We start from the raw sequence: 22774 nt of genomic DNA on the forward strand, positions 1-22774 counted from the left end.
TAGTTCTATTAGTGCAAGTTCACTGGAATGGGCCCAGGTTGGTTCTCTTAGGTACCACTGACCGGCAGCACAGGCAGGTGGTAGTAATCTCCAGTAATCACCCTCTCTCACAGTTTTCTGTCAACCTCAGTTGTAATGACTTTAAGCTTTTCAAAACTTCTGACACTCATTTTTCAGACACTCGTTCCAGCGTTGCCATGACTGAAGTGACTAGTCGTCTGTTTTTTGATGTAGTACTGCTCTTATCTGAGGATTTCAGGCTGGTTGCATTTTAAAGACACAGTAAATAACATGGATCTTTCCTAATAATATCTCCTGATGAACGGGTTAAGGATTGGGTTTTAAAGATATGCCCCCAACCCTAAGGAGGACGAAACAGGTTAAAGGTAATGAACAGTCAAAATCATGTTTTTCATGACATTTGATGATATTTGAAGGAACCGAATCCAAGTATGATGACTAATGTGTGGAAAATGACTGTTGCCTCTACATTGATCAAGTTTGATCATAATAGGTGATGGCTTCCCGAGTGGCGCAGTGGTTAAAGGCTCTGCATCGCCAGAGATCCTGGTTCAAGTCCAGGCTCTGTTACAGCCTGCTGCACCCATGTGGCAGTGCACAATTGGCCAGGCATCAACTGGGTTTAGCAGGCAGGGATGTCCTTGTGACTCCTGTGGCAGGCTGGGAGCATGGACGCTGATACAGTCGCCAGGTGTATGATGTTTTCCTTCCTCTGTCACATTGGTGTGGCTGGCTTTCAGGTCAGTTTGGCAAGGTTGGATTGTGTTTTGGAGAATGCACGGCTCTCGACCTTCGCCTAGTCCGTATGGGAGCTGCAGCGATGGGACAAGACTGCAACTACCAATTGGATACCACGAAAAAGGGGTAAAATAAATGTTTTAAAAAGTTTGATCATAAAGTTACTGGTCCCCTCCCCCATGTCAAACACTTGGATTCATTATTAAGGGACATGATGACATCACCATAACTCTCATTTTAAATCACATGATATTCTTGTACCAAATTTAAACACCTTGTAACCAACATCGGAGAAGGCATGTTTGCAGAGGGATGTGACTTATATAACTAGATAGCTACTCTCCTGGTGCCAAAATTTGACTTTCAGGGTTCAGCAAATATAATTAAAAGTTGAACCTATTAATCTATGGCAAAGATACTGTACTTATATGTTTCCCCTTTCATCTGTGTCTGGTGTTAGCTAGTGACTGTCTAGCTAGGTCTTCATCTGTGCCTAGTGTTAGCTAGTGAGTGTCTAGCTAGGTCTTCATCTGTGTCTGGTGTTAGCTAGTGACTGTCTAGCTAGGTCTTCATATGTGTCTGGTGTTAGCTAGTTACTGGTTAGCTAGGTCTTCATCTGTGTCTGGTGTTAGCTAGTTACTGGTTAGCTAGGTCTTCATCTGTGTCTGGTGTTGGCTAGTTACTGTCTAGCTAGGTATTCATCTGTGTCTGGTGTTAGCTAGTTACTGGTTAGCTAGGTCTTCAGCCAAAAAGGGGGATATATATATATATACACTAATGTTCAAAAGGTTGGGGTCACTTAGACATTTCCATTTTTTGTCCATTAATATAACATCAAATTGATCAGAAATACAGTGTAGACATTGTTAATGTTGTAAATGACTATTGTAGCTGGAAACAGCAGATTTCGTTTTTTAAAGGAATATCTACATAGGCGTATAGAGGTCCATTATCAGCAGAGGAACTAGAAGGCCCATTAATGTGTTCCAATTGCACATTGTGTTAGAAAACCCTTTTGCAATTATGTTAGCACAGCTGAAAACGGTTGTCTTGATTAAAGAAGCAATAAAACTGGCCTTCTTTAGACTAGTTGAGTATCTGGAGCATCAGCTTTTATGGGTTTGATTACAGGCTCAAAATGGACAGAAACAGAGAATTTTCTGCTGAAACTCGTCAATCTATTCTTGTTCTGAGAATTGAAGGCTATTGAATGCGAGAAATTGTCAATAAACTGAAGATCTCGTACAACGCTGTGTACTACTCTCTTCACAGAAAAGCGCAACCTGGCTCTGAATAGAAAGAGGAGTGTGAGGCCCCGGTGCACAACTAAGCAAGAGGTCAAGTACATTAGTGTCTAGTTTGAGAAACAGGTGCCTCTCAAGTCCTCAACTGGCAGCTTCATTAAATAATACTAGCAAAACACCAGTCTCAACATCAACAGAGAAGAGGCGATTCCGGGATGCTGGCCTTCCAGTTCCTCTGTCCAGTGTCTGTGTTCTTTTGCCCATCTTAATCTTTCATTTTTATTGGCCAGTCTGAGATATGGCTTTTTCTTTGGAACTCTGCCTAGAAGGCCAGCATCCTGGAGCCATCTCTTCACTGTTAACGTTGAGACTACCTCATGAAGCTGGTTGAGAGAATGCTAAGAGTCTGCCAAGCTGTCATTAAGGCAAAGGGTGGCTACTTTGAAGAATCTCAAATATAAAATATATTTTCATTTGTTTAACACTTTTTTGGTTACTACATGATTTCATATGTGTTATTTCGTAGTGTTGATGTCTTGACTATTATTCTACAATGTAGAACATAGTAAAAATAAAGAAAACTAAAGAATGAGTAGGTGTGTCAACTTTTGACTGGTACTGTATATTAAAAAGATAGTATTAAAAGATGCTACAGTTGTTTCAGTTGATTACATCATTACATTTTCCACACGTATTTGTCCACCCTCACCTACCCACAGCTACCCTCCCCTACTCTCACCTACCCTCACTTACCCACACCTACCCTCATCTACCCATATCTACCCTCACCAACCCTCACCTACACTGACCTTCATATCCAGTGTGACATTTATTTTGTCCCTTGTAACCACTTTATTATGCTTGGGATAGGCAGCCTTCACTCAGCCTCTGTCTCCAACACATTGTCAGTGGAGACCGAGGCAAAGTAGGTCAGAACTTACACACACCCCCACAGTAACTTAGCAGTGACATTTGTAAGGTTGTGTGTGTGTGTGTGTGTTTTTATGTGTGTGTGTGTGAGAGAGAGTGCTGTAGCCAGCTCCTTCTCCTAGGGCACCTCACTGCCACCATAGAAGGACCAATTGGCCCTCTTATAATGGACCACAGAGCCTGCCTCACAATCTTCCACATGTGTTCTCTCTCTCTCAGACCTACCCCATCTAAGACACATGTTGAAGCTCAGCGATTGGACACAAAGTGTTACTTGGAAAGTGAAGAAAGAAATGTAGCTAACAAGCAAATCACTTTTGGTGTGTGGGTGAATAGGGTCAGAGTTTGACAGTGAGAGGTGTGAGAGCAGGAATGTGTAGACAGGTTGCCGGGCGACGAGGGGTCAGACCCTGATACCATGGTGGGATTTTAGTCTCCAATCACAAACACCCTTGATATCTTCGGACCCCTGTGGAAATTCTTAGTCTTAAGTATGGTACTGTATAAAGGTGGTAACTTCACATATGGAGACAGTAGCTGTGTTCGAATACCCATACTAACATATTGTATTCTATGAGTTCATTTTAACATACTGTAAATGAACGGTATCCTTTCAGTTGAGCGTACTAGGACTTTCCCCTGTCTACCGGAAGTTGATGCTGTTGTTATGCAACCTCTTGCTAGCGTGTTAGCAAAACAAATGACTAGCTAAACATTTTACGACTTCAGGTGTGTTTGAATTTACAATCTGGAGTGCCAGAGTGCGCTCTGGGAGTTCATAAATTCAGAGTGTTATCAGATTGTCCGTTAGTAAATTCAGAGCGTTTCACTCTCGGCAGGTTCAGAGTGCCACTGGATGCTCTGGCCGAGGAGTAGGGTTGATGCAAGCATTCTGACCTCACAACGGCAGTCAAGCCGTCAAATCAAATCAAATGTATTTATATAGCCCTTCGTACATCACCTGATATCTCAAAGTGCTGTACAGAAACCCAGCCTAAAACCCCAAACACCAATCAATGCAGGTGTAGAAGCACGGTACTTCCAGACACAAATGAGAAAACACCTCACTCTTACCATTTTACCTGCCCTAGCAGAGCTGGTTAGGCTGTTTTCATGTTATCCAGAGTCTTGTTGACTGTCACTGTGCTGCTGGCAACAATTGAAATACGCTTTTTTTGCCGATGTTTACTGACACCAGCCATATTCAACCGGTGTTGAGCGTTTGTAAATTCATCAGTTATTCTGCGCAATGACACACCCATAGGAGAGTGGTCTGAAGTCAGAAGTAGATAGCCAGAACAAATTTACGAATGCACCCAAATGAGAACTCGCAACAACTATACCACTTAGCTAGGCTAAGAATGGCTGGAATAATCAAGTCGATAAACGTTGGGTAGTTAGTTAATATACCGGTAAGTTAGATGTATTAATAGCCAATTAACGTTAGGTAGCTAGCTAACATACCGGTACAAACTGCTGTAATGATATGCTATGCGGTTCGTAAGGACGGCGTAGCATGTGTCGGCATTTCGTTTGGCGGCTCTCTTTGAGCCGAAGCAGGCACCGTGGAGAGCTCCAACACAACACTCTTTGTTCCTGCCCTGTGGCAGGTCTCAGCTTCCAACTTGAGTCGAAAGGCATGGCAGCAGTCACCTGAATGGTTGTTCTGTACAGTAGATCCACCTCTTGAATTGGATTCTAGTGTCCATTGAACTTGAGATGGACTAAATGATGTGTGAAACTAAATGACATTTAATTGAACGACTGACGTTTTTTTTGCTGTGGGTCTTTGAGATGGAGATTTATAGGCCCAAACATATCTATATTTCATTAGCCTCAGGCTGTGATAGATAAATCACCTGTGTGATCATAATGAATTCATTCATGTCAGCATTTTACACCTTTTTAAGCATGAATGAATAGGCTCTATAAGGGTGGATTTGTTTCTGTGTCCTTTTCGTTTCAGCGTGCACATATGCATCAGGAAGGTGTACATGCATCAATTACTTAGAGGGAGATTTACATATTAGTTCCACCTATTGCCTTATTAGACTATAATGTGAGGCAACAATGCTTCCAAATACCCTGTGTGTGTTGGGAACAAAAGGGAAAGCCGTTACAGAGAGGGGCATTACAGCTGGTGCAAATGACCTTTGCCTTTCTCGCTTTCCAAATAATACATTAAATACTTTTGGAACCGCAAACCCAGGCAGTCCAGTTGAAGAAGTCATTGAGGCCTGTATAATAATAAAAAACACGAGAAAAGAGCACATTTAGTCTCTGAATTGGGCTGCCAGTCTATCAAATCATTATTGCCTGTTTGTCTCTCTCTGTCTCTCTCTCTGTGTGTTGGAGGCTCATTTTGTTGGCACATTGCCATTGTAATGTGTTAAGTTGCTGTAAATAAGACTGGAAGGTTGTTAATGTTGCTTTACTTGACGTTTTCTTGATCTGGATGTGTATGTTCTGGTTTCGGTAGGGGCTGATGTGCTGTTTCCCCATGTACAGATGTAGGATCTTAATTTGTAAATAATTCTGCGGCAACAGGATTTTAATGTGAATTTATGTAAATCACGAAGCTCATCTGCATTTCCTGCAGGAACATTCTAAGCAAGAAAATAGTTATAACGTTAAGATCCTACATGTGTAGTAGAGGCACTTGCATTTTAGATTGGAATTACCCTCACAAAACACCTTTCGTTTTGTTAATACTTAAACATCTGAAGTGGTAAATTCATGTTGTCCTGCGTCAAGAGGTAATTTTTAAGGAGGTTGATGTTTTTTGCCATGATTCTTGCCATGGAGGCAGAACTGTGCGATTTCCGCTAGATTGGCCAGCTGCAAAGTCAAAATGTATTATATTGTAAAAATTCAGGAAAACTAATAAGCTTTTGGTCTTAATTTATAGTTACGGTTAAGCATTGGGTTAGCAGTGTTGTTAAGGTTAGGGTAAAAAAAAAATTGATTTAATGAATTAGCAGCTGTGCCAGCTAATGACCACTCGGCAGTAGTGCGGTCTCCAGAACAAGATTCATGACAAAAAAATGATAATTTGCACATTTTTGGGTCAGAGAGTTGTAAAAAATAAACAGAGTTTGTGAATATATGGCCCCAAATGTGTACCATAAATCATTTATCAGGAATAATTAAACAATTACTGGCTGACACTGTCAGAAACTAACATCTGCTTTGTCTTCAACAAAGCGTGGAGCACACCAAATTACAAAAATGATTGTCATTCCATCTGTAATCCAATGAATGCCAACCATGCTTTTTCCTGTCCATCACTAGCTATGTTTCCATTAACTCGTCCAGTGATAAAAAATATATATTTTTTTTTTGAAAGTTGGCATACAAAATAAATGCGACAACAGTTTCCATTTAACTATCCTAGCTCGACTTAATGACTTCACTCCAGAAAAAAAGCTGTTCAAGAAAAAGGGGGCTTTCATATAATTCTAAATTAATTAATAATAATAATCATTTTGTTTAAAAAAGAACGATATTTTGGAGATTATTTCGTTTTCAAATAACATAAAGTGAGCAAATTATAATCTGAATAAAGGACAAAATAAGATTTATAAAGGCCAAAATATTTATTTCTGTTTTTAGAGGAAGATAAACTGTAAGCCCACCGTACCTATTTTTTGGACAAGGTCATCCTGGCCGGCCAAACCCTCCCCTAACCTGGACGACACTGGGACAATTGTGCGCCACCCTATGGGACTCCCAATCACGGCCCGTTGTGATACAGCCAACCTAACTAAGGAACACATTTGACGATACCCTCCTTATTAACGAGTCTATTGTCCTACTAATAGCCCATAATGGCGCTGTACAACGCGGGCCGGGAGTAGCCTACAGTATTACAGTAAGAGCAAAATAATCCTAACATTTCCACACCCTAATTGTAGTCTAATTGTAGTCTCATTGATATTTAGTGAAAATAAAAAAGAACAGTCCCCATGCTGGTCTCCGAGCAGCGCTGTCTTGACCTCTGAATGCTGTCTCTTCCATTAATTTTGAAAGAGTTTTTTCCAGTAAGCAACAATTTGTTTACCTTCATTAGCCTACCTTGTTCCAGTATTTCTGTCATTCAGTGATATTTATTCCCATAGCAATTCATTAGAGCCATAACGAAATAAATATCTGCATTGTGAAAGAGTATTTTTATCATTATTTTATTAACGAAAGCATAAAGATGCTGATGAAGAAATACTGTACTGTACAGCATATGCTTTATCTGACATGTTGCGGTTACATGAGGTCGCCAACACGCGCTTTATATATTTGGATAATAAAGCATTTCAAGCATTTTGAAGCTAGAAGCCGCCTGCATTTGTTAATTAGGCTACTCTGCAGTCTGACAAGTAAATATAGCCTACAGTACTTACTGTAGTAAACATGGTAAAGTGCCTAATTCCTTACATAAGGGAGAGCAGGCCATGTCTTGGCGACCTCAAGTACTCATTAACTCTGTCTTTAACTGCTTTTTCAGGTTGCATTAGTCATGGACAGAAATTTCTGAGACACAGTGGTTACACATCCTTGGAATAGCAGAACAGCATAACAGTCCGGACGGCGCCCTTGCTGTGCCTGGTGAGCAGTTGGTCAAGTTCTGTTGTCAGAAGAGGAATGGAAATATCACTGTGAACCGACGACCTGACAAACCTGCCACATATGTTGACTCTGCCTGTCGGAGAGCTCACAGGTGTGCCTGGCATGGATTGTGACTCCATCTTGTTCCTCTCCCTCTTGAACGGGTCATTCTCCGCCTGACTCTCCGCCAATGCCGCCTGACTCTCCGCCAAATGACGGGTGACTCTCTGCCAATACCGCCTGGCTCTGGACCAATGCACCAGTTGTCGCCCGTTTCTCTGCCCTCATTATCTACTGTTTCTCTTTCTGCTGGTCTGCCTTCAATGACCCAATCTCGGTCTTCAAAGTTTGAATCTGATCCATGAGCACCTTAATCAGATGGGCAGAATGGTACCGCCCTGAGCCCTCATCGATTACAGTGGCCTATGATAGAAACGGTAGATCAATTAAGAATTAAGTGACTCCAACACACACACGCTGCGTACACATGTTAAGAATCTAGCAAAACTAACCGCTTTCTTGGCAACCAATGCACTTTTTTCAGGTGGCGTTTGGGATGTGGTGAGGAGTACTGGAAAGGTCTGAATTTCAGCTTACAATAGGCCATAAGTATACAGCAGATCGCCGATTTGTCCTCACTTTGATTATGCTGTAACAACATACCAGGATCTCTATTAATTTAAGTGAGCAGATTAGGGCTTTCAGGAGGAACTGAGAATCTAGTTTTTAAGCAATTGGTATATTTGAGTTTAACCACAATACTTGTTGTATTATTTGTTCTGTCTTTTCTGGTGGAAATTGCAACCAACTTTCTCTGGTTTGTTTAAAAAATAACTATTTTGGAGATGAATTTGTTTTCAAATAACCAAAAGTGAGCGATGAAAAAGGCCATTCTTGAACATAGGATGAGACATTCTTACTCATTTGTAAATAAAGCCAGTTTGCTATTTATAATGATATATATCTGTTTTTAGAGGGAGAGAAACCAAAAGCCCACCGTCGCCTCAGATCTCCCGGGCCGCGGCCGGCACGGGTATCGAACCAGCATCTGTAGTAACGCGATGCAGTCTTAGACTGTTTCGCCGCTCGGGAGGCCCCATCCACAAAGTTTTTAATGCTGATGCTGATCAATTGCCTTGAACAAAGTATCAAACTACAGGGAGGTGTTGGCAAGAGTCTATTGTCCTGCTAATAGTCCATAATGGTCTATTATAATACATGTTGAGTCTATTGTCCTGCTAATAGTCCATAACGGTCTATTATAATACATGGTGAGTCTATTGTCCTGCTAATAGTCCATAATGGTCTATTATAATACATGATGAGTCTATTGTCCTGCTAATAGTCCATAATGTTCTATTATAATACATGGTGAGTCTATTGTCCTGCTAATAGTCCATAATGGTCTATTATAATACATGGTGAGTCTATTGTCCTGCTAATAGTCCATAATGGTCTATTATAATACATGGTGAGTATATTGTCCTGCTAATAGTCCATAATGGTCTATTATAATACATGGTGAGTCTATTGTCCTGCTAATGGTCTGTTATAATACATGGTGAGTCTATTGTCCTGCTAATGCACTATTATAATACATGGTAAGTCTATTGTCCTGCTAATAGTCCATAATGGTCTATTATAATACATGGTGAGTATATTGTCCTGCTAATAGTCCATAATGGTCTATTATAATACATGGTGAGTCTATTGTCCTGCTAATAGTCCATAATGGACTATAATATTACATGGTGTCCAGGTCAGGATAACCAAAACATTTATTTATTAAAGACTATCAGAAAGAATGTTGGTAATTATTTTGTTTTTAATCCAAAGTAGTAACAAAAAAACAAGTGCATTTTTCCGGGTGTGCGCATGCAGGACAGGGAAATAGTAATTCTTACACTATTGTCCTAAATTCAATCACCTTCATCCTCATCATTCAGTTAATTGAAATTCAATTCTGAAGTTGTGCACAATTATCAGTTTCTATTAGATTTATGTTCACCGTTCATTGTCAGTTAGAGACACAGTAGGACCCAAAAGCATAACCAGTGCTCTAACTCCCCCTTGCGCTGGTCTGGAGCAATGAAGCAGTGACACTGGGTACCGTACTGAACCACAAATGACCCACAGCATAATCTCAAAGCTTTTAGTTGAGCAACCACTGTGCAGTGTGGAATAAAAAGGTTGTGGTTGAAGAGTCTCCATTACCCATTTAGGCAAATAACGCATTTATAAATTGGCGACACCCTGTATGCCTTCCCACCTATCTGTTTCATGTCTCAGGTAGCCTGCGAGTATAATGCAATAATTTACTAATATTTTCCATATTCTAATAATTCCCATGTGCCTGAATGTATCGCAATGGTCCGTGCCATGGTGAAACTTGCACTCCTGTAGATCGGAAATAAGTGGATGGTGAAGCTTGCCAGCCAACCAGAAAAGCAGGGCGAAGCAATTCGGGCATTATTGAAAGTCAGGACAATCCTTGCCCTGCAAAGAAACAATTTGTATAGTTTAAATTTTTATTTAGCAAGCAGTAGGCATTTAGAATTAAAATTGGAGTAGAGCTTTATACATTGAACAAAAATTCAACATGAGCTGAAATAAATGATACCAAAATTGTTCCATATGCACAAAAAGCTTATTTCTCTCAAATTTGCTGCACAAATTTGTTTACATGCCTGTTAGTGAGCATTTCTCCTTTGCAAAGTTATGCCACACCTGGCAGGTGGATAGATTATTTAGATTAAACAGCATGTCCATACACAGGTGCACCTTGTGCTGGGGAAAATAAAAGGCCACTCTAAATTGTGCAGTTTAGGCACACAACACAATGTCACAGATGCAACTGGCATGCTGACTGCAGGAATGTCCACCAGAGCTGTTGCCAGAGACTTTAATGTTAATTTATTTACCATAAGCCACCTCCAACGTCATTTTAGAGAATTTAAACCGGCTTCGCAACCGCAGACCACATGTAACCACGCTAGCGCAGGACCTCCACATCTGGCTTCTTCACCTGCGGGACCGTCTGAGAACAACCACCTGAACAGCTGATGAAATGATCGGTTTACACAACCGAAGAATTTCTGCACGAACTGTAAGAAACCGTTTCAGGGAAAATTATCTGCATGCTCGTTGTCCTCACCAGGGTCTTGACCTGACTGCAGTTTGGCATCGTTACCAACTTCAGTGGGCAAATGCCACTGGCACGCTGGAGAAGTGTGAATCCCAATTTCAACTGTACCTGGCAGATGGCAGACAGCGTTTATGGCATCGTGTGGGTGAGCGGTTTTCTGATGTCAAAATCGTGAGCAGAGTGCCCCGTGGTGGTGGGGTTATGGTATGGGCAGGAGGGCATAAGCTACGGACAATGAACACAATTGCATTTTATCGATTGCAATTTGAATGCACAGAAATACCGTGATGAGATCCTGAGGCCCATTACCGTGCCATTCATCCACTGTCATCACCTCATGTTTCAGCATGATAATGCACAGCCCCATGTTGCAAAGATCTGTACACAATTCCTGGAAGCTGAAAATGTCTGTTCTTCCTTGGCCTGCATACTCACCCAGACATGTCACCCATTGAGCAAGTTTGGGATGCTGTGGATCGACAGTGTGCCAGTTCTCGCCAATATCCTGCAACTTCGCACAGCCATTGAAGGGACAACATTCAACAGGCCACAATCAACTCTATATGAAGGAGATGCCGCGCTGCATGAGGCAAATCGTGGTCACACCAGATACTGACCCCTCTCTTTTTTTTAAGGTATCTGTGACCAACAGAGGCATATCTGAACACGCAGTCATGTGAAATCCATAGATTTAAGGCCAAATTAAATTATTTAAATTGACAGATTTTCTTATATGAACTGTAACTCAGTAAACTCTTACACTTTTATTTAACTAGACAAGTCAGTTAAGAACAAATTCTTATTTACAATGACGGCTTACACCGGCCAACGCTGGGCCAATTGTGCGCCGCCCTATAGGACTCCCAATCACAGCCAGTTGTGATAAAGCCTGGATTCGAACCAGTGTGTCTGTAGTGACTCCTCTAGCATTGAGATGCTGTGCATTAGACCGCTGCGCCACTCGGGAATTTGTTGCATGTTGTGTTTACATTTCAGTGTTGAAGAACACCGTTTCCATCATCAAAATGAAAATGCACCCTGTTGAAAGGATCAAAATGTTGTTGATCGTTAGAAAATGTATTTTTTTATCAACCGTTCATTACACATGTTGTAATGTATTTTTTATCAAACGTTTTCATTACATATGTTGTAATGTATTTTTTATCAACCGTTCATTACACATGTCGTAATGTATTTTTTATCAACCGTTTATTACACATGTCGTAATGTATTTTTTAAATAAGTGGAAACCTGCCTAGTAACTCGTGTTACATCATTCACACAAATGGATTACAAATCCTTTTTTATCATTGCTCGACTCTATCACAGTTGATTTGATGACCACTTACTACTAGTCCTTGGCTTTCTGAATACCCTGGCTCAACAGGATTTTATGTAATCCTACTCACTGAACAGATGGACAGAAGGTAAAGCCACTATGCTATAATTGCTCTGCACTCACAAACCTTTTACTATTAGAGGGGGAAACACAATATAACTGTAGACCCATCCTAGTGTGTAAAATGACTTTGAAAATACACATTTTCCAGACCTTGCTGTTAGGTTCATTTTAGGTTCTGAATGAAAGGTGAAAATATATATTTTCTTGACGTTGAAAATACATATTTTCCTGATGTTGATTACAGCTTTGAGTCTTGGGTATGTCTGTATCAGCTTTGCACATCTGGATTTGGGATTTTCACTTATTCTTCCTTGGAGATTTTCTCAAACTCTGTTAAATTAGATGGGGAGCGACGGGGAACAGCAATCTTCAAGTCTTTCCACAGATTTTCAATGAGATTCAAGTCTGGGCTTTGGCTATGCCACTCAAGGACTTTTACATTCTTGTTCTGAAACCATTCCAGCTGTATGCTTGGGGTCATTGTCCTGTTAGACTGGGGTGAAGATATCAGTTCTAAGGTTGTTTGCACTCTGAAGCAGGTTCTCATCAAGGATTTGCCTGTATTTGGTTTTCTTTACCTCTATCCTTACCAGTCTCCAAGTCCCTGCCTCTGAAAAGCATCCCAATAGCATGATTCTACCACCGCCATGCTTCATGGTATGGATTGTGTTAGACGGGTGATGATTTGTGCCTGGTTTTCTCCAGACATAGAGCTTTGCATTCAGGCCAAAGAGTTAAATGTATCTGTCATCAAACCACAGAAACATTTGCCTTATGCACTTAGTCTTTCAAGTGCCTTTTTACAAACTCCATGCATGCTGTCATGTGCCTTGTTCTCAGCAGTGGCTTCCGGCTACTCTCCCATAAAGGCCAGATTGGTGAAGTGCTTTAGAGACTGGGATGTTCTCTCATCTCAGCCAAGGAACTCTGTAGTTCTATCAGAGTTGATATTGGGTTCTTTGTCACCTCCCTGACCAAGGTCCTTCTCGCATGTTTGCTCAGATTGGTTGGATGGTCAGCTCTAGGCAGAGGCTGAGTAGTTCCATATTTTTTCAATTTCACCAATGATGGCGACCACTAGGCTCTTGAAATCTTTCAACACTCCAGAAATTGTTTTATACCTTTCCCCAGATATATGCCTCATCACAATTATATCTTGGGGCTCTACGGACAGGTCCTTGTACTTCATACTATAGTTTCTGTCCTGACATGCAGTGTCAAATGTGGGACCTTATATAGACAGGTATGATTCTTTCTAAATCATTTCCAAACAATTCAATTGGCCACAGGTGGACACCAATCACGTTGTAAGGACATTGGGAAGGAAAATTGGATGCACCTGAGCTCAATTTGGAGTTTCACAGTGAATGGGTGTGAATACTTATGTAAATGAGATTTCTGTATTTCATTTTCAATAAATCACATTGTCATTATTTGGGAATTGTGTGTATATGGGTGAGAGAGAAAAAACATTTCAATACATTTTCAATTCAGTCTTTCAAAATGTTGAATAAATCAAGAGTTATAAATAGAATAATATATGCCATCTAGCAAACACTTTTATCCAAAGCGCCTTTAACGTCCTGCATGCATGCTGAATGACGTAAATGTCATGTAAAAACAAAGACTTGCAAAGCTTGTTGGGTATTATTCTAATGAAAAATCTGAAGCAAACACAGACGTCTATGACTGGTTCAGATTTGGTCCGTTCCGGAACAGACCTAAAATCCGCGCCCGTGGACGTTGAAATCAAGGCCGGTCTGGACCGCGCCAAAAAAAGGACCAAAAATAGAAGATGCTCTCGGTCCATGCTTATGTAACTAGTGTGAAATTGCTAGCTAGTTAGCGGTGCGCGCTAGTAGCGTTTCAATCTGTGATGTCACTCACTCTGAGACCTTGAAGTAGTTATTTCCCTTGCTCTGCAGCGGTTGTGGATTTTGTGGAGCAACAGGTAACGATGCTTTAACGATGCTTTAAGTGTGACTGTTGTTCACGAGGAGTCATTCGTTATTTGAATAGGTTATACAACATCGTTACCTGTCGCTCCAGAAAATCCTACACCACCAACTGGTTGCATCGCTGCCTGGTATGGAAACTGCTCGGCCTCTGACCACAAGGCACTACAGAGGGTAGTGCGACTGGCCCAGTACATCACTGTGGCCAAGCTTCCTGCCATCCAGGACCTCTATCCCAGGCAGTGTCCGAGGAAGGCCCTAACAATTGTCAAAGACTCCAGCCTAGTCATAGACTGTTCTTTCTTCTACCGCACGGCAAGCAGTACCGGAGCGCCAAGACGCTTCTAAACAGCTTCTACCCCCAAGCCATAATACTCCTGAACACCGAATCAAATAGCTACCCAGACTATTTGCATTGCCCCCCCCCCTTTCCCCCTCTTTTACACTGCTGCTACTCGGTTACTATCTATGCATTGTCACTTTAATAACTCTTTAATAAATCCATATATTTTTTAACTGCATTGCTGGTTTGGGGCTCGTAAGTAAGCATTTCACTGTGAGGTGAACCTGTGAGGTCAATTTGATTTGAACACAGCTCATGCTTGGTTGTAGCCTGGTCTCAGATCCATTCGTATTTTTCTCTTTGTAAATCCATCACACTCTATTTAGTATGATATGTTATTTTCGTATGGTATGTATTCATTTGTGGATATCTCACACATTTCGTATAATGGTTAGGTTTAAGTTTAGTAATTAGGGTTAGGGGAAGGATTAGCTCAAATGGTTAAGGTTAGGGTTAGCTAAAGGGTTAAGGCTAGGGAAGGACTACTTAGCATGCTAAGTAGTTGAAAAGTAGCTCAATAGAAGTAAATAGTTGAAAATTTGCTAATTAACTCAAATGCTAACGTAGTCCATGATGAGATTTGAACTCGCAAACTTTGGGTTGTTAGACATTTGCATTATACATTCACCCATCCCGACCAACCGCCTCTGTTTTATGTAACCATACCAAACATAACACACAGTATCATACTAATTCGAGTGTCCTGGATTTACGTTTACTATGTTGCTTCTAGTCGATGAGACCAGGCTGGGTCTGCCCATAGTGAGCTATCCGCAGCGGGCACATGAATCTGAGTTTTACTGTGTCCTATTTAGATTACGGCGATGTAGTGCTGTTGTGAATTCACGGCTTCAATGGACATTTCCTCTCTGAGCAGCGACGCTCAGGTTAATACATAGAGTACCCAAGGAGACTACTGTTCAGGCGCTCGAGTAGTAGCAGTCATCAATTCAGACGGAGCCTATTCTGATACAAGCAAGTTCCACACTGGCTACTTTGCCACTTATCGCAGGAGGAGTGCGTGTGATTTCTGTTTCTGAATGCCACTTTAGAACGGGAAGGCAAAGCAGACAGAGGGCGATAGAGTTCCTGATGTTCAGGGATTCCTCAGGATGCGTTTTTCTCTAAGAAGCACTATCGGGACAGGATTTACATGGCTTTAGAGCTAATGGTAAGTCTTTTTCTGCCCATTACTTGTATTTTTGAGAAGAAAAGAGTGTTTGAAATGTTTTTATGCTAATGATTTTACAGAATGAAGTGCCAGTCTATTGCAGGGTCCTACTAAAGTCAGTGTATCAGACTGGCTGTCACTATTTGTCCGTTTCATAGAATGGTAATCCTGGGTGAACGACTTTTTTGGGATATAATGGCCAAGTTATTATTTGCCGGGAATAATATATTTACTTGTTATAGAACGCATACAAACGTGTAACCGGAATTTCTCGACATAACACCACAACGTGAAAATCGTTATCCCATACCTACAAAACTATATGGAATTCGTTAATTCTGACCCTTTGTAATAACACTCATGTGAATTAAAGGTTTACAATACTATATTAATCCATTTTAAGTGTACAGTTACATTATCCCGCTGTACTTAATCCTGGCATGATTATGCAAAGGGTCATCCAATTAGCGTGAACATTCTCAACAATCTGTTGCCTTACCTTTGTAGATGTAAGGTGAAAGTAGCCTAACTGCAAACGAAAGTGTCCTTTGTTAGGCTTGGGATGTCCCTTCCCATTGAAGTTAACATTTAAAATGTTTAATCTTAGGGTTCTGTAAGGTTTAGGGTAGGGATGTCCCAAGGATCCCTGAACCAGAATTTAAACCGCAATGTCCCAAACTGATCTGTGAAAAAGAGGGGTAGCCTACATCGGTATAATTATCAAGGGTGTTGCATACATCTGCATACATCATTTGCATAACACACTACAGCTACTGCATACATAATAGAAGCCTTCCTTTCTCGGACACCTGATGACATAATTACAAGCCTTCCTTTCTCTGACAACTGAAGGACATAATACAAGCCTTCCTTTCTCTGACACCTGATGACATAATACAAACCTTCCTTTCTCTGACACCTGAAGGACATAATACAAGCCTTCCTTTCTCTGACACCTGGTGACAAGCCTTCCTTTCTCTGACACCTGATGACATAATACAAGCCTTCCTTTCTCTGACACCTGATGACATAATACAAGCCTTCCTTTTTCTGACACCTGATAACATAATACAAGCCTTCCTTTCTCTGACACCTGATGACATAATACAAGCCTCCCTTTCTCTGACACCTGATGACATAATTACAAGCCTTCCTTTCTCTGACACCTGATGACATAATACAAGCCTTCCTTTCTCTGACACCTGAAGGACATAATACAAGCCTTCCTTTCTCTGACACCTGATGACATAATACAAGCCTTCCTTTCTCTGACACCTGAAGGACATAATACAAGCCTTCCTTTCTCTGACACCTGAAGGACATAATACAAGCCTTCCTTTCTCTGACACATGATGACATAATGCTGTATGAGGAATGTTAATTAAATATCTAAAAATGTCTTAAAAACATACTGCAATTTGTCAGCCTCCACACGCAAGTCAAATGCAGCCCAGAACTAGACCTCATCAATTGATGTTAAATCAATGGCCCATATATGCTAAGCTACAAGAGTTCATCCCGTTGCTTAATAAGCATAACCTCTGGGCTGGACGCAATAGTAACCTTCTCCAAGTGTAAGATGAGGATGCAAACATCAAAGTCAATGCTGATGTTTAGCCAGGTCATCGTGTTTACCATTTAGACTGGGTACACATTGCCGTGGGCTCATCACTGATCTCACTGAGTCAGAAGTCAGGACCCTTCCTGGTTAGGGTCAACAAGCTGCTTCTAGCGTTGAACCTTTACCAGATACTCACTGAATTGCATTTCCACTATGTCTACAAGAGGCGTGTCTTGCTCTCATTCAGTTGTCTTGTCTGTTTGTATCCAGTAGTAGAGAGAGGGAATTGTAGAGCAGTTGAGTACTTGGCTGTGTCCATTTTTACATTTAGACATAATTACTATATTTCTAAATGTCTTTCAATGTTGCTCATCAAAGGAGACCAAAACATTTTTGGATCATGCTCCAAATAATCAGTCTGGGTGCCAATAGCTTGTTAAGCTTTCTCCCTCTCATTAAAGACAATGGGTAATTGGATTCAGCCTGCTTTCAGGCACTGCATTTAATGCTCTTTAAGTCTGGAGCCCCCTTATCGAATTAGATTTCTTTAATTAGCTGTCCAGAAATGTTTGTTCCAACCATCCATCATTGCCACCTAGACCAATCTGTAGCCAGCAGCAGTGAACAGAACAGGGAGAAAATAACGAAAGAGGGATTCATTGAATAAGCTTGTCATTTGAAACAAATGCCGTTTGCTGCGCCTGTCCGGTCCATTCTCCCCAAACCTGCATAGAATCAGTTCACTTCCATCCAGAGGACGGAGAAACGGAACACTGACTGAGAGGTTTGGCTTCTGCTATGCATGTTAGACCTTCAAAAAAAGTATTTGAATCAGGGTCTGTGTTTCGGATTAAAGTGCTTGAAAACTCAGTCAACGCTTTCACCTTTGTCTCCTCTACATTTGAGAATGATGAGTTTGGCTTTGAGTTTATTATTTAGAGCCCTTGAGGCAGTCAGCTGTGAAAGTTCTTTTATACAATTGCTGGCTCAAATAATGTTATTTCTCTGCATTCCTCTGCTCATATCAGAAAAAGTATGCAAGTTGGACACTTCTAAATCAAAATATTTGTTTTTAAAGTGCTCCAGCTACCAAACAGCCTTTGTTTGTCCAGCTGACTCTGCACATGGGACTGAAAATGTAGTGATGGGTGCTGTCCATGGTGCTGAACAGTACTGGTGCTTTTGTGGCTGCTGTCCATGGTGCCGAACAGTACTGGTGCTTTTGTGGCTGCTGTCCATGGTGCTGAATAGGCTGGTGCTATTGGGGCTACTGTTATTACTGGATCAACACTGAGTATACAAAACAATAGGAACACCTTCATAATATTGAGTTGCACCCCTTTTGCCCTCAGGACAGCCTCAATTCATTGGGGCATGGACTAAAAGGTGTCGAAAGCGTTCCACAGGGTTGCTGGTCCATGTTGACTCCAATGCTTACCACAGTTGTGTCAAGTTGGCTGGATGTCCTTTGGGTGGTGGACCATTCTTGATACACACAGGAAACTGTTGAGCATGAAAAACCCAGCAGTGTTGCAATTCTTCACACAAACCAGTGGGCCTGGCACCTACTACCATAGGTGGTACCACGTTTAAAGGCACTGAAGTCTTTTGTCTTTCCCATTCACCCTCTGAATGGCACATACACATTCCATGTCTCAATTGTCTCAAGGCTTTAAAATCCTTCTTTAACCTGTCACCTCCCCTTCATCTACACCCATTTGAAGTGGATTTAACAGGTGACATCAATAAGGGATCATAGCTTTCACCTGGTCAGTCTATGTCATGGAAAGAGCAGGTGTTCCTAATGTTTTGTACACTATTGAGGATGCTATTGCTGTCCGTGGTGCTGAACAGTACTGGCGTTATTGGGGCTGCTGTCCATGGTGCTGAATAGTACTGCGATACCTTTAGGCTTGCAATCTTTTGTGCTGCAGCCCTCTGCAGTGCCACATTATGAAGTATAATGATGTCCATTGACATACTTTAGTTCACTTACCGGTGTTGTATTATAAATAGCTAAAGCACAGTGTCGAGGACATTATGCTCAACATCCATTGTGTCGTAGTTTTGTTTCATTACGATTAACACAAAAAACACTCTAGTCAGGAGCATTCATTTGTGGCAATCTGGATGATAAAGCACATAATTATATTAATTTATATTATATTAATTATATAATTATATTAATTTGTTCTCCTGATTTAGGTCATTAATCTCTGAACATGAGTCATTCACAGATTTTTTTTAATGAGGGGAAAAACACTCACAAATATACCAAATCTAACCAATTATTAGTCTTTTGATTCCTCTCGTTATTAGCCTTCATTTTGCATTCTTCAATTCATCTTGTTTATCGTGTAGGCTTTAGTAGAGCTTGTAGGGGGGCAATCTGCAGTTGCTACATCCATTGTTAGACTTTTAAATGAATGATATTTACCCATTGATTCATAAACAATTGAACTTCTACTGTAGATGTCTCATGAGTTCAGTTCAACTGTCACCTCAAATCGGAACCCCAAATATTTTGTTTGCAAGCAATGTAAATGTTAGAACTATCATCTTGATACAGATATTTCTGAGGGTTGTAGATATTTCAGAGATGTTTCAGGGAGGCTCTCTTGCATGAGTAAATAAAGGTGCTCCGGTGTTAGTGTTGATGGGCATCAGTGCCATCATTACTCTCCTCTGGCTCCTGCTCCACTACAACCCAGTCCTGCCTGATTACCTTTCACTGTGGATAATGAGGGCTAAATTTCACCAGCCTAATACATATTAAAGTTCTCTGGGAAAGACCATTACACAATGTCCAATGAAGAATACACTAAAGGTATTTTCTTTTCCAAGACAGTAGAGCGCTATTGGACGGATTAATATGTTGTAAAGGTTTATCAAGTTTCTAGTGAAATGTTGCGTTAAAGTTAAGTAAAGATGGCTGTTTTTTTTTACTGATCTACTAATTACCGGTAAGAGTAATCCTTCCTTCAGTGTTATTGCCAGTTCCGAAAACATCACATTCCCTTTCCGCCTCATTATTCCCAATGAATAGTTTCCCGTTAGATAGCTCGCCTGGCTAATGGTGTTTCTCCTCACAGAGTTAGTGAAACACCGGTGACAGAACTGGATTAACAGTGTTAACAAGTTAAATGTGGTCCATTACCTATCTGCCCTTTGCCTGCTTCTCAGACAATACACATTTATGGCTTCCAAAGTACCATGTTACTTTCCAGTCTCCTCCATTTCATAGACATTAGATTACAGGAAGAACCAACAGCCTATTCAAGAAAACCTTTTAGAGAACACGTACAATATCGTAGTTTCTCTTCTTATGCCAACTTTTTCCACTTTACAAAATATTGGAAATATTTTTTTTTCTCCGAAAATATATTAGCTTTCCCTCTCAAAGAATATTAATAAAAGATAGTTGTTGTCAGAGTAGATGTGGAGCCTTTTTGTGAGATTGTGCTGCTGGGAGGTTGAGCCAATGGCACAGGAAGGCAGGTGTTGTCTCTGTTACTCTAAGGGATTAAAGCTGAAGTGAAGGGCTCTGTCTTGGTCCATTAGCTTATTGAGACCTATATCAATACTGGGGAAGATGTTTACCGTGTGGGTGTTCGTGCGTGTGCGTGTGTGGGCATACATGCGTGCATGCGTGTGTGGGTGCGCGCGTGTGTGTGCTCTTGTTTGGTGTGTGTGGATGTATGTTTTTAAAATGCCTCTACAGTCAATTACCTGGGTGGATTAAATGCTCAAAAGCTCTGCTACATGAGAAAACCAGACATATTTTGGCATTAAAGCTTTGAAACCCCAGTGTTCATTTTGCTTTTGAGTCTTAGTTGTCAGAGGTCTCTCTGGTTTCATCTGGGAACAGAACTACAATTGGGGAAAGATATGCATCTGTTCTGACAATGGAGTGTATGAAATTACATTTTCTCTCCAAAGAAGCTCTTGGTTGAGAGGAGCAAAGACCATAATTATCAGTCTACTTACATGACCAGGGGCGCAACTTTCACTGGGGATGGGGGGGGGCATGTCCCCCACATTCTGAAATTGCATTTTCGTGCCCCCCCCAGTTTTATCATTGGAATATGATACAAAACGAGGCAATTGGTGTGCTTTAGGACCATGCAGACGCCTCCAAGCCGTCGGGCAGACTGTTTGGAGTGCTTATCTGACTGGATTATTATTATTATTTTTTTTTTATCCCCCCCCCCACTACTTAAACCAAAGTTGCGCCCCTGTACATGACTGTGTAGCAATGTGCATTTGTAACAGTATAGACTTTACATCTGTCCCCTCACCCTGACCTGGGCACAAACCAGGGACGCTCTGCACGCATCGTTACCCATCACTCCATGGCCGCGGCCCTTGTCGAGCAAGGGAAACCACTACTTCAAGGTCTCAGAGCAAGTGACGTCACCGATTGAAACGCTATTCAAACAGGAAGGATATAACCCCACCCACTTTGCCAAAGCACAGCCCCCACACCACTAGAGGGATATCTTCAACCACCAACTTACCATCCTGAGACAAGGCTGAGTATAGCCCACAAAGATCTCCGCCACGGCACAACCCAAGGGGGGGGGCGCCAACCCAGACAGGATGACCACAACAGTGAATCAACCCACTCAGGTGACGCACCCCCTCCAGGGACGGCATGAGAGAGCCCCAGCAAGCCAGTGACTCAGCCACTGTAATAGGGTTAGAGGCAGAGAATCCCAGTGGAAAGAGGGGAACCGGCCAGGCAGAGACAGCAAGGGCGGTTCGTTGCTCCAGAGCCTTTCCGTTCACCTTCCCACTCCTGGGCCAGACTACACTCAATCATATGACCCACTGAAGAGATGAGTCTTCAGTAAAGACTTAAAGGTTGAGACCGAGTTTGCGTCTCTGACATGGGTAGGCAGACCGTTCCATAAAAATGGAGCTCTATAGGAGAAAGCCCTGCCTCCAGCTGTTTGCTTAGAAATTCTAGGGACAATTAGGAGGCCTGCGTCTTGTGACCGTAGCGTACGTGTAGGTATGTACGGCAGGACCAAATCAGAGAGATAGGTAGGAGCAAGCCCATGTAATGCTTTGTAGGTTAGCAGTAAAACCTTGAAATCAGCCCTTGCTTTGACAGGAAGCCAGTGTAGAGAGGCTAGCACTGGAGTAATATGATCAAATTTTTTGGTTCTAGTCAGGATTCTAGCAGCCGTATTTAGCACTAACTGAAGTTTATTTAGTGCTTTATCCGGGTAGCCGGAAAATAGAGCATTGCAGTAGTCTAACCTAGAAGTGACAAAAGCATGGATTAATTTTTCTGCATCATTTTTGGACAGAAAGTTTCTGATTTTTGCAATGTTACGTAGATGGAAAAAAGCTGTCCTCGAAATGGTCTTGATATGTTCTTCAAAAGAGAGATCAGGGTCCAGAGTAACGCCGAGGTCCTTCACAGTTTTATTTGAGACGACTGTACAACCATTAAGATTAATTGTCAGATTCAACAGAAGATCTCTTTGTTTCTTGGGACCTAGAACAAGCATCTCTGTTTTGTCCGAGTTTAATAGTAATAGTATAGCTTCCGTCCCTCTCCTCGCCCCAACCTGGGCTCGAACCATTGACCCTCTGCACACATCAACAGTCACCCTCGAAGCATCGTTACCCATCGCTCCACAAAAGCCGCGGTTCC

At 41.5% G+C, this 22774-nt stretch overlaps 1 protein-coding gene across 3 annotated transcripts in view; it reads left to right on the forward strand.

The window, feature by feature from the left end:
* The window catches only part of LOC109865117 (protocadherin-15-like), a 295294-nt gene that overhangs the window by 49478 nt on the left and 223042 nt on the right, over positions 1-22774 (forward strand). The window contains exon 1 of one of the 3 annotated variants that reach the window (XM_031799629.1): positions 15227-15548. The exons of the other annotated variants lie outside the window; for them this stretch is intronic. The gene's annotated coding sequence lies outside the window, so the exon portion shown is untranslated. Of the gene's footprint in view, positions 1-15226; positions 15549-22774 lie in introns of those variants that run through there. 3 annotated transcript variants of the gene reach the window in all.

This window comes from Oncorhynchus kisutch, linkage group LG20, assembly GCF_002021735.2.
Source record: "Oncorhynchus kisutch isolate 150728-3 linkage group LG20, Okis_V2, whole genome shotgun sequence".
Taxonomy (NCBI): domain Eukaryota; kingdom Metazoa; phylum Chordata; class Actinopteri; order Salmoniformes; family Salmonidae; genus Oncorhynchus; species Oncorhynchus kisutch.